Source organism: Microchirus variegatus, assembly GCF_963457635.1.
Source record: "Microchirus variegatus genome assembly, chromosome: 2".
Taxonomy (NCBI): domain Eukaryota; kingdom Metazoa; phylum Chordata; class Actinopteri; order Pleuronectiformes; family Soleidae; genus Microchirus; species Microchirus variegatus.
Window position 1 is genome coordinate 28,895,577 of NC_139803.1, and position 13,020 is coordinate 28,908,596.

Consider the following 13,020-nt stretch of genomic DNA (forward strand, 5'->3'; position numbering starts at 1 on the left):
TTGGATGACTTTATTTCTAAGTGTTGTGTTTGTTTTTGGGTTGAGCAGAGGAACTCGTTTGTGTCTGAACTGCAGGTTTTCTTCCATTTGAAAGTGACAATAGTCAAAATAAAGAAGCAACGTACGAGTGGTTTGTATTGAAGATGTTTAGCTGGGATTTGAATGCATGCTTTAAGGGTGTTCTTTCCTTATTTCCTTATTATTTCTTTAAAAATGAAGTAATGTCACCGATAAAGAGCAATATTACCTGTTTTCAGCAGATGTTTATGTTAGCATGCACCAACGTGACTTCAAGACATATTTTCACAGCTATCCTCAAATGAACCCCAATCAAATTCATGTGAGAGTTCATTTTATTAACTTCTTTTTTAAAAAAGAGCTGTAATTGCACTTTATTTTGGAGCAAAGTGTTGTGTGGCAGATAACTGAGATCAACATGATGTGAAGAAGGTAGACTCACACAATGGCTCTGGTCTCTTGTCTTTGGTCTCAGTCTCTGACTGCAGGCAGATTCCTTTGTTGCTCTGTGAAATGAATACAGTAATTGTCACAATGAGAAATTGACCTTCCCTTTAATCGAGACCGAGGCCACGGTAACAAGTTAAATAGCGCAAACCCAATTAGGGAATTGATTGCTTGCTTTCATTTTCCTCATCTGCATCAGGGTCATATAGAAGATAAATGAACGCCTCGTCTTTTGTCCACGCTGTCACTCACTGAGCTCCTGATGATGTTCTGTTGCTGGGAAATGAGCAGGAGAAATGTCTTCATTCTGATGATCTGCTGCTCAACAGGGAGGATTAAAAAGTGTGAGAAACACAGGTCACAAATTCCATCACTGAAATTGAACTGAATTGGAATAATATGCGTCGAATAAAAAAAAAAAAAAACTCTGAGTCATCTTTTATGATGTTTTTATCTATATTTATTCTTTGTTTTTCGTCATTTTCTGACGTTTGTGGACCAAACAAGATCAGAATCTGATCAGACGTGCTTATAAAATATAAACAAGTCGACTTGCAGCTGTCAACCTTCTCGTCTTCTTCAAATTCATGCGCACGGTCTTCATTTTCCCTGTCTACGACATTTAAGTCGACATGTGGAGATTTAAGTCGCCTCCACACGTCCATCAGAGAACCTGCTGCTGAATCCGGACAGTCACTGTCAGACGTGCTTGGACTGTGAACCTGCTCAAACTCTTGTGATGACTGAAGTGCTAAAATAACGACTGATTCACTGAGATTCGGCGGCAGCTTTTGTGCAGAGTGTGTGTTTTTGTCCAACTTTATTCTCCAAATGTCGAGGTTTAAAGTAGAACATTTTGAGATGAAGCTCGTAATTTTTTTTTCTCTGCGTGGCCTCAGTCCTCGTATGTCGTATTATTGTATACTAACTGCAGCTTCAATAGATCTTTTTTTGTGGCTTTTGCTCAGTTTATCTGACAACAATGAAGCTGTGAAAAAAACGGTGTTTAGTCACAGTTCTCCTCTCCACAGCCATGTTTCATGCTCCTGCACAAACTCCGAACCATAAAAAAAAAAAAAAAAGTATGCACACCCCTGTGTGTATATTAATTTGAATGAATTATTCAAGTGTGCAGCTCTTTAATGCACAAATATATATATGTATATATGTTCACACACAGACTGCAGGGCGAAGGGAGGATAATGGCATTGACTTCCTTTTGTTGTCTCCCCCCTGATAAATGGAGCTTTAAAGGTTGAACCTCACATCTCTCTCTCTCATCTCCGTCAGACGTGCACGGGCACAAATTGTGAGCCGCGTCACTTTATTTTGGTGTTTGTCAGTGTGATGGATCAGGACGTGGTCCGTGTGGGAGCACGCTGTCATTAACATGATTAGAGGCTTGTAAACAAACAGGAGGCCGTTGGGCTTTTCCAGGCAGCTCTGCGCACACAACGTGATGTAAAGCTGGGACATGCCTCAACTCGCTTTTCCTTTAAACTATTTACGTGACATGATGGGGGGGGCTGTTAACATCAAATCCTTCAGTCAGGCTGTATTTCATCTTGCTATCGACCTACATATCTGGAGGTCACTTGTACAAGAGCATGACAAATGTTGCAGCCTGTAAATCCTCTCATTGTTGCCTTGAAGGAGTTTGACTTCTAATAATTGACGTCCATTTCCAAACATCACCAGTCCTCACAGTCCTGCTCTGGCCTCTTTCACACACTGTTCTGTTTTGTGAGATTAATTTCAACAACAACATAAATTAACCTCTTTCAACACCAAGAAAAATAACCTGGTCATTAATCTACAGTCAGTGATTTATAACAGGAGACACTTGTAATAAAACAAGCTGCCCTCCAGGCAAACTTCACCAAACTGTGGCTTCCTGTTCAAATGAAATCTGCTTCCTTTAATACAGATAATGCAGCGCGGCCATGTTTATGAACGGGTGAGTGATTCTCATCATTTAGTCCTTTAAAGGCATCAACCTCATATTCATCTTCATTACTTGAGCGGTTTGTGCCACGTTGAGCTTTATTGTTTAATCACCTCGTGCATGAGTGAGACAAGACAAACAAGACAAACACAGCAGACGGGGCAGTTTGTTGTGCGGTGTTTATCGGTCATTTAAGACGCACTGAGGAGGCTGTTTATCTCTCTTCTGGTTAAAGTGTAGCAACCAGGATGTCTGGGACAATTTAAGACTTCCTTCTGCTCTGCTGCTCTGTTTGAAAATACTGCAGAGGATCCATCTCTACCTCGCGTTGTAATGAACCTCCCCGGGGGCCCGGGCGAACCATGTGAAGACGACTTAGTACCAGAGCGATTCATTACCTCGGAAATGTGAGCTTTTGTTCCGTTTTCAGCAGAGCCCCATTAATCTTGGGCTGCCTCCTGGCATGCAGACCCAGGTACTGCTTAGGTAATTACAGTTAATCATCATTCAGTGGAGCACATGGACTGCGGGCTCCTCTGTGCCTTCAGTGTCCCCTCTGATGCTGCTGCTCTAACTCTCACTCTTATTATTTAATTCCCCTCATTTTGTCACCAGAGTTTCCTGGTAATATTGTGTCCACTAAGATTCGGCTCCTGCTGCATTTGTGACAAACAAGCGAGTTAACATCCCAGCTCTGCCTCCTGATAAACATTTTACACTATCCAGCTGTCACTGCTGCTGCTGTCACTGACTGCTGCAGTTAGTGGAGCAGCCACTGTTCACCTGACCATCATGACTGTGATTAATGGACAGATTATGAGAAGGACAATTTTCAGGAGCAACAAGCAGAAACAGACCATCTGTGTGTGTGTGTGTGTGTGTGTCCCACAGCAGAGGAACAACTTCATCAGCCACTCTTCCTCCTCCTGACTATGAAAACATTAATACATCTTTACAGGTAACGTAAAGGTACACTATTCAAATCTTAGCCTTAAGCTTAACCAGTTCTGCCTCATTTGGACCAGGTTTTGGTCTCCATGAGGACGCCTCCTGCCAAGGTCAGTGTACACACGCATGCACGCACACACGCACACACACACACACACACACACACACACACACACACACACACACACACACACACACACACACACACACACACACACACACACACACACACACATTCCTTTAAAGAGCGTGGTCCACAGACTTGTGGGGATATTGATGAACATCAACAGCAAAGAAGATAATCAATGTGTCCTGTTCTGAGCTCAACGTTGTTTGTCATGTGACTGGCGATAAAGTCTGCAGTAAATGAGCTGCTTTCGTGATTTAGACCTGAGCTGCTGCAGGAGAACTTAAGCCAAAGATCACTGTAACGACAACAGATGAGAGGAGAGAGGACAGCAGCAGCAGTGTTATCTGATGTCTGAGGAGGAAACAAAGCTTTTCTCTGAATCCTTGTTGTTTTTTTTTCTTCCACCTGTTGGATTCTGTGTCGTATATGAAGTCAAAGAAAAAGCTGGAATGTAGTGATGCACACAACACACGCACACACACACACACACACACACACACACACACACACACACACACACACACACACACAAGAATATACAGAGGGAGCAGATTTTTCTGCTCTCTATTATAAGACACTGTGAAGACACTGTGAAGACAGAGTGACTTGTGGACAGACCGAGGATTCAAGCAACATCTTGTCTGGTCAGGAAGGGGACATGTAAAAAAGTAATAGAAAAACTTTCTTGTGAAAAAACATAATGTTTAGTAACTCACAAGATATATATAACAAAAACAGATTTCCTTTGCTTCAGATTAAGTTGAACTTTTTTCTGCCTTGTTTGTCCTTGTTTTACAGAACATTAAAGAGTCTGAAATATTTACAGGCTAGTCTGAAGTGTTCTTGCCATTCAGAGTCAACTTCTTAAAACAAGAACATTTGAATTGATTTATGAACAACGGATTTATATCTAGCAGAGCTGACTTTGCAGTGGGATATACAGTAGACTCTCATTTTCTCATAGACTTCCACTCAAATTCACTTCTTGAACGGCTCATGAGCTTCAACTGCTACTTCTGTCGTACTTCCTGGCTTTTACTTAACAAACCGGAAGATGGCATCCTTTTAATACACAGTCCATGGATTCTTTTTTTACTTCTATAATATATAAGCAAGCCTTTCTCAGGGAGACCTAACCTGTGTCCCTATAACTACTGTGAATACTGTTACTACTGCCACCTTAGACCTCAAGACACCTGTCCCTTTGTGTGACACACACACACACACACACACACACAGACACAGATTGAAATCCTCTGGGGTTTTCTGCCCAGTCATTTGGCACATTTTTGATGTTGAATCAAAAAAGACAAAATGAGAGAGAGAGCGAGGAGGGAGAGGGAGCAATCTACGCTTTCCACTCCAGTGAAAGGCACTCTTTGTTGAGCACTCCTGTGTCGACCCCCACCACCATATCCACCCTTCATCCCCCTCCCTCCCTCCCTCCTCCCCAAAGCCCGGGTGGATTTTTCATTAAATGCTATCAGAAATGTGACTGGTCCTATTCATGGGCAGATGGAGGCTGGCTGTGCGGCTGCAGACCAATACCTTAGCTTCACTGGAGAATGACAGGAATCTGGGCTGTAGGTGAGGGTCCGGGTGGACAGAGTACGCTGACTTTATAGGAACTGACAGAGGGAGAAGAAATGAAAGGAAGGCTGCATCACTTATTTGCTTTTCATTTCCTCCTCACATTGTTATTTTCTTTGTGAGAAAGAGCCTTTTTTCCCCCCATCCTAAATATGTTTAATATATTCCATTGTCTTCCTGCACAGATCCTCTCTTTCTTTCTCTTTGTTTGCAGAGAAAAAGAAAAACAACCTCACATTTGTAATAATCAGCGTTTGTAAGAGCTAACAATAAAGGACTTAAAGAGTTAAGAGCACTCTGCCTAAACAATGCAACACAAACAAGGTGAGCAGATCCATGCAGATCCATGCAGCACAGCAGATAAACCTCTCATCATATTGTTACAGACTGCTCGATTATGTCACAGCACAATGCCTCGGATGGAAACACAAACAATGATTTCCGCAACAGCAATTTAATCCTCTGGCGTTAAAACCTAACACAAAGTGGACAAAGGCGAGGAGGCTGGCACACACATAACCCCCCCCCCCCATCTGAAGATTAGGCAAAAAAAAAGAAAAGAAAAAAGGAAGAAAGAATTTGAGGATCTTTTGTGTAAAAAAGGGCCTTTATCTGCTTTTGAAGTTGCAGAGAGCTGCCAGCCTTCCTCAGCCTTCCTCAGCCTTTGTAAGCAGCCCCCATGTCCCACAGCAAACCACCACCTCACTTTCATCTGCCGTCATCTCAGGGGGCAATTAATGCCATTCAGGTGAGGAGGAGCTGCTGCTGCTGTGTGGGGAGACTCATGGACTTGTTGAAGCAGGGACTTGACAACAGTTTAGCGTAGCCTAATGTGGTGCAGATACAGCGAGTGACATTTCTCCAATCAAATACAGTGCGACGCTGCTCTCGGGGTTATTATTTATATTTGATTGGGCTTGTGTTTATAGGCAGGCGGCTGTGGAAAGCAGCCAGGCTGTTGCTTAATGAATGTTTCACTGCCTTCACACAATAAGCCTCCCATGATAGCCCAGTGAATAAGTGCAGCTCTGCTCTGCAGCTCTGCCGTGCACATGAGCAATAACTCCAACTCCTACTTGATAACAGAGCGAGGAGAAGCTCTGGGTCTTTTTTTTTTTTATTGTTGACCTTTTGGGTCCCTGCTGTAGTTCTTTTAGTCCAGGGACTCCCACTGTTTGTCCTCTGCTGCTCTCATACAGCGGCCCCCGGTTCCAAGAGGCAGGGGAAATAAAGGCTCCATTTGCATGACGTAATTTCATGCATTATTCAGAGGTTGAGAGAATGATTTCAGCAGGACAACTCCTCAGAGGGCAGTGAGGAGATAACTGTTAGTGACAGCAGCGGCTCATGAAATGCAGAGTGACTTAACCACCCAATCTGCAGATATTACACCGTACACACACACACACACACACACACACACACACACACACACACACACACACACACACACACACACACACACACACACACACACACACACACACACACACACACACACACACACACACACACACACACACACACACACACACACACACACACACACACAGATATCAGATGCTCTTTTCATGTCAGGTCTGTTTCACCGTGCTCTTGATATTTCTAAGGATTTCACAGAAGATGAATGTTTCTATATAACAAGAGACTCACACACACTCACAGAGTTCTATTTCTGCTTGTGTCTGCTCTTCTGCAGCCTGTTATGTCGCATTTATGTCATTATAGGAAAAGTGTAAAGCTGTTATTGTCATAAACTGTTGTTTTTTCACTGGTTTGGAGGCAGAATTAGCAGCAGCAGCGAGTTTGACAGACACCGTCAGACCAATTAGTGCAATCAAAGAGCCACTGTAGCACATGAGCTGCATAGCAGGGCTGCTCACAGCGACTGGACATTGTTGCCTTATTGTCTGAGGCTCACAACAGAGCAGAGCCTGAAAGAATCCACAGCTTCGACTGTGCTGCAGTTGTTATCGCAGCGAGGGAAACACAGCAACACCAGGCCACGGAGAAATAAGAGCTTTCTTCAGTGCTCATCATACACAATAGAGTGGATTTCATTAAGCCAGATAATGGTGTGTGCATTTCATTACCATAGATAACTAGGAATATTTAGATGAGGGATGAGGTGCTAATAAAGCGCCAGTGGGTCGCCATGGTAACCTGGATCTTGGCAAACAAAAGAGTCGGGGAGAAATGTTTGCTAGGGGACGGAAAGAAAAGGGGAAGCAGAGAAAAAAGAGGGAAGGAGGCAGAGTGAAAGGAGCTGAGATCTCAGCCAAAGATTCCATGTTGTTTCATTCTGAGATTCAAGCGACATCATTTTCCACCACTACTGTTCATTAAAAAAAATATATATATATACATGCTTTCCACGGTTTCTAATGCAGCACTTCAGAGACATAAAACTAGACAAATCTGTTTTCATTTGAAAATGGTTTTACATGACAGTTACACTCCATCATCAGTGATTCTAACTCTGCTAACCAGGTCATATTTTCCACATCCATGTGTCCACAGAGGTCAGTGTGACGCTCGTGTGGACCCCAACACAGACGACTGTCTGAGTGAACACATGTCTGTAACTCCACCACAATTGTTTTGGTCAAAAGAGACAATAGAGAAGACCATGGTAACCATGGACACTGACTTGAGATTATACAAGGACGTCTTGCTGGTACGAAGAATACAAGGACGTACAAAAGAGGGCAAAGTCCTCATGAGAAATCACTGAGTACGCATGTGTGCAAAGCTAGACTGATGCAGACCGTCCTTTACGAATGAAAGTAACTGCGTGCAGGTACGTGCATGTGGAAATGTGACGCGTGACACTTTCCATGTCTGCATGTGTGCAGATGGAAATTTGTAACCAGGCCATTTCCATTCCAGATTCAGACGTGGTGTGCTCTTGTTTTGGTCAAAAGACACAACAAAGACGACAGTAACCATAGAAACGCGCTTGAGGTCATGTGAGAAAGTTTGCTATATGGACCAAACATGCGACACGTGTCCTGTATTTTTTGTCTGAGCCAGATCTTGAGTAAACTGAAGCTTACTATGACTGATGGTTGAAAACTTCTGGAAACATCCAGGAGGAAGCTAATACTACAACACTCTCTGAAACTATGAAATCACATCCTAATGTTTCCAGGCCTTTAGTGTGTACGAGGGTCATTTCTGTCTGAAAATGATGTCTTTAAATGAAAATGTAGTGTGGCTGTGGCCTCAGGTGACCTCTATAATCCTGCTTTGACCTCAGACGTTAAATATGCTCCTCTCTGTAGGAGACCAAGGATAATCACATGCTAATGCAGCAGCGAGCCAAATAAAAAACTTAATCAGCCACATGTGAAAATCACTGCGCGCAGTAAGAAAACCTATCATCCATCCTGCTCTGCTGCGGTGAATATTACAACCCCCACCTGCCCCGGCCTGCGCTGCCACTCAAACCTGAATGAATGTTGAGCCGATGCTTTCTGACAATAAGAAGCAGCACTGAGCCTAAATCAGAGCCAAACTGTGACCTTGACCTTGGGAGATGGTTCTCATTCATCCAGGTTCAGAGCTGTCAGACTGGGGACAAAAACCTGCCACAGGTCATATTACTATGGATGACTTTATGGCAATGGATATTTCTCATTTCTTTTTTGGCAGCTTTGTGCTTCACATATGAGTCCATCTCTATATATATATATATATATATACACACACATATATATTCAAGCTCCTTTACTCTGTGTGTTTTCATTGAACAACATCTCGTCATAAAGAGGTGGAGAAGGAAATGATTTTGGTTCAATTAGATTTGTTTTCACTCAAAATCAACAATGTAAAATTGGGCTATTGCTCCGACAACAATAAACATCCTGCTACTGCTGTGACGATTCCATAAATCATGATATATTAGGATTTTTCTTAGCAAACCAACAAAAACATAAAATTATGTCTTTGTCAAGTGAGAGGAGTGGTTGCAAGGGGAGAGTGAGTGCTGCTAACTAGTGGTCGGGCAAAACAACTATAAAAACAATATTTCCATATTGATGCAGCATGAAATATTGCAATAATTCAGTATGTAGATATTTATACAACAGCCAGGGCAATGTATTGTGATTCTTTTATCAGTTTATCAGTTATGAAAACAGTGCAACAGCGGTAATTGGATCCTCATGGTATAAAGAGAAAGTTAACGGATGGCCAATGTGTGTAGGATTCATCCTCTGGGAACATGAATGTCTACACAAGAATTCACGGCATTCCAGTCAATAGTTATCAGAGTTATTTCCATCTGGACTAAAGCTGTGGAGAAACAGATCGTCTGACATTGTCTCACTACAGCACGACGAAAAAAAACTCTGCAACAGATGACACAGACACCAGAAAATAACTGTGACTGACCTGCACACTGGGGTTCAGCCATTATGTGAAAGCAAATAGGAAGCCATATGGACTCTGCTTCAACAGGAACAGAGAGGTGGTTTCAGACCTTTGATGTGAGTGGAGGAGGGGAAAACGTCAACTTTTAAAACTTTAATTTATCCTGGGAATAGTTTTTCAGAGCAGACTGAGCTTTCATCATATCTACCAGCACTCATCCACTCAAACTTCCATTTTTAATGATAAAAGTGTGTCTGTTGGTGAGATAAAGCAGCAAATATACATTTTATTAGCTAAGCCTTTTGTTAAGTGGCTAAAATCAGTTTTTACTGCAGTGACCACACGTCTGAGAACAAACACATCTATGTTTTGGTCTTCAATGACTATGAAACAGTGAACTATTCTGGTTGAACATCCAGCGTCTCCCCCCCTTCCTCCCCCTGTCCCCAGGAAACTTGAGAAGACACTATTTTTCCAGCTTTTGTCATCTAAACACAGGAACCCACATGGAACCTGATTTTTCCGGTTTGAACAGCAATGGTAACACCTGACAAACCACACAGGTGAAAACACACACACACACACACACACACACACACACACACACACACACACACACACACACACACACACACACACACACACACACACACACACACACACACACACACACACAGAGGAGAGGGTGAATCCAGTCTGTGACATTCAAGCATGATAATGTGGATTCCCCTGATGATGTCTATAGAGTGTGTGTGTGTGTGTGTGTGTGTGTGTAATAAGATCAGCCTGTTTGGGCCTGTGAAGCAGAGCCTCTCTCTCATGGTGGCCCATCTGGCCTGTGCCCAGGCTGTGGTGCCAGGCCTCACTGTGCAGGGACCCATCTGTGGTCCTGTGTGGCAGCTACCATTACCCTGCCAGGCTCGTCTCAATCTGTGTGCGTGTGTGTGTGTGTGTGTGTGTGTGTGTGTGTGTGTGTGTGTGTGTGTGTGTGTGTGTGTGTGTGTGTGTGTGTGTGTGTGTGTGTGTGTGTGTGTGTGTGTATGTGTGTGTGTGTGTGTGTGTGTGTGTGTGTGTGTGTTGTGCAGATGGGATCGTTGGGTCAAGTAATAACAGGAACTCACTCTCAGTGAGTGAATTAACCTGCTGAGGTGAACGGCCAGGGTCCATGACAGCTACTGTTTCACTCTGTGTCAGTGAAGTTGTTACTGGTACTGGTAAAATTCCTGCTTTTGATTTGACATTCTTTAACTGCTAATAGAAAAAGTTATATAGTTTATAAAACCTAAAACCCCCCAAAAATTAAATGTTAATTTTCTGCAGAAACTGAAGTTGCTGTCACTTTGTTATCTGCTAACTCTCCCACACCAAAGCCCATAGATAAAATCAGTGTTTTTAGCTCACAGGGACACAGGAGCTGCTTCTCTACACTCTTAGAAATAAAAGTGCTAAGTAGAACCAAAAAGGTTATTTGGCTTCTCATAGGAGAACCCTTTTTGGCTCCAGGTAGAACCTTTTTATAAAGGTTCCACCTGGAACCCTTTTGGAGGGTTCCACCAAGAACCCATTCAAAACCCCTTATTCAGGAAAGGGGTTTTAAAGAGTTCTCTGGATCAAAATGGTTCTTACTGGAACCATTAGTGTTACCAAGAACCCTTGAAAAACCTATTCTTCGGGAAAGGGTTTTTCATAAGCAAATGGTTCCAGGTAGAACCTCAGCCCTTGTAGAAGGACCATTTTGGAACCCTTATTTCTAAGAGTGTACCGTTGCCTCATTTAGTAAGTTTGTGTCACTGAGGTGAATCTCAGAAATAACATATTCCAACTTGGTGAAGGAGGCAGCAGAGAATTAAAACTGATTTTGTCTATGGACTTTGGTGTGAGAGAGTGAGTGGCATAAACTTCAGCTGATGACAATAGTTGACTGGAAAATGTTTCATTACTATAAGTATAAGTTTGATTACAACATATTGTAAAATACACGCACCCTGTGACCGAGAAGGGGATTTTCATTCAGAAATGCAGTCACTATGTTTTTTCTATAAATCTTCTCTGGAAGTCTACTAAGGTTTCTTTGTAATTCAGTTTCAGGAAACTGAAAACGAGATGAGAGATTGTTGACATGACAGAGGCTGCAGCATCGCAGCAAGATCAGAAGAGACGGCCGAGTGTGGGCTAACATGAGACGAGACACATCTGCCTCTAAGAGCTAATCGTCTGTGTGGTAGAAGTGGACACAGAGTTGAGCACAAACACAAGTGTAAGTGGTGAGTGAAGGAGACAACAGAGCAACATTCATAAGAAAACATCAGCTGCAGCTTCACTGAACTATGGCCAAACACTGATGCAGAATATTTCACTCCAGTATAAATCCAAAACATGGTTGTCAGCCAATGTACTAATAAAATCTGCATTATCTTAAGTATACAATGATTTTCACATTTCCTCACAATTAAAAACCCTTTTCCAACTGTAGAAATCCACTTGCTTAAATATATGTTCTCTGAGTTTGTTCATCATCATGCTGTAGTTTGGTCTGTTAAATATGAGTATTATTATCATTATTATTCAGTCTGCAGCCACATAATAAACATCACAAGGACAAGGGGACAGTGTCACATTAGTTAGATTGTAACTATTAAATCTTTTACCTTCCATTCTCACACTGGACACTTTATAGCTTCATGTTACGAACCATTAAGCACCACACGACTCATGGCCACTGTAGCATTGTTAGTGTTATGCTTCCACCATAAAGTAGATGTAGACTGTTTTAGTGAAGGTTATTTCTGCTGGGCCTCGCCTGACGGTGCTCTCACCCTCGCCTGGCTGCACAGTTTAAAAGCTGGGCTGTGTGTGTGTGGGGGGGGGGGACAATGGCGGATCTCAACAGCATGGTGGTGATCGGGGCCAATGGAATTCTCCCTGCATCATTAAAAAGGGATTGGTGCTGTTCTCTGCGTTCATGGGAAGTACCGTTAGTTAACCCAACAAAGGTCCACTGGCTGTGGACCCCCAGAGATGAAGGGCATGGTAGGGGCTCGGCCAATCCACCTCTAATCCTCTCCGAGCCATTGTAGCGATGCACTTTAAGCCCTTTGACCACTTCCCGCTCTAATCTCTACACGTTTGGCTGATTTAACAAGTTTGTGATCAGTGGCTCCACAAACTTCCCTCGTCACCTTCCACTCATCTGCTCTCTCTGCACAGTAACAGACACTGGCCTCAGAGGTCATCAGAGGTCATCAGAGGTCATCCTCCATCTCTTACAGTAGTAACAGCTGCTAATTAAAGGTCCAGTGTGTGTAATTATGGTGAAACCGTTTAATTTGTCAGAAATTTCATTTCTGCAGAATGAGCCTTTAACACTTACATCAGGAGATTTGGACCCCAGTGTTTTTACAGAAGTGCACAAAAGATATTTAGAGTTTTGATGCTAACTAAAGGTTACACAGGAAGGCTGAGGTGACTTCTTAAAGATGACAAACCACCACAAACTGATTTACAACACAAGTCATGATAAAATCTGTCTCTGATAATATTATTTTGAACAACAACAACATTATATAGC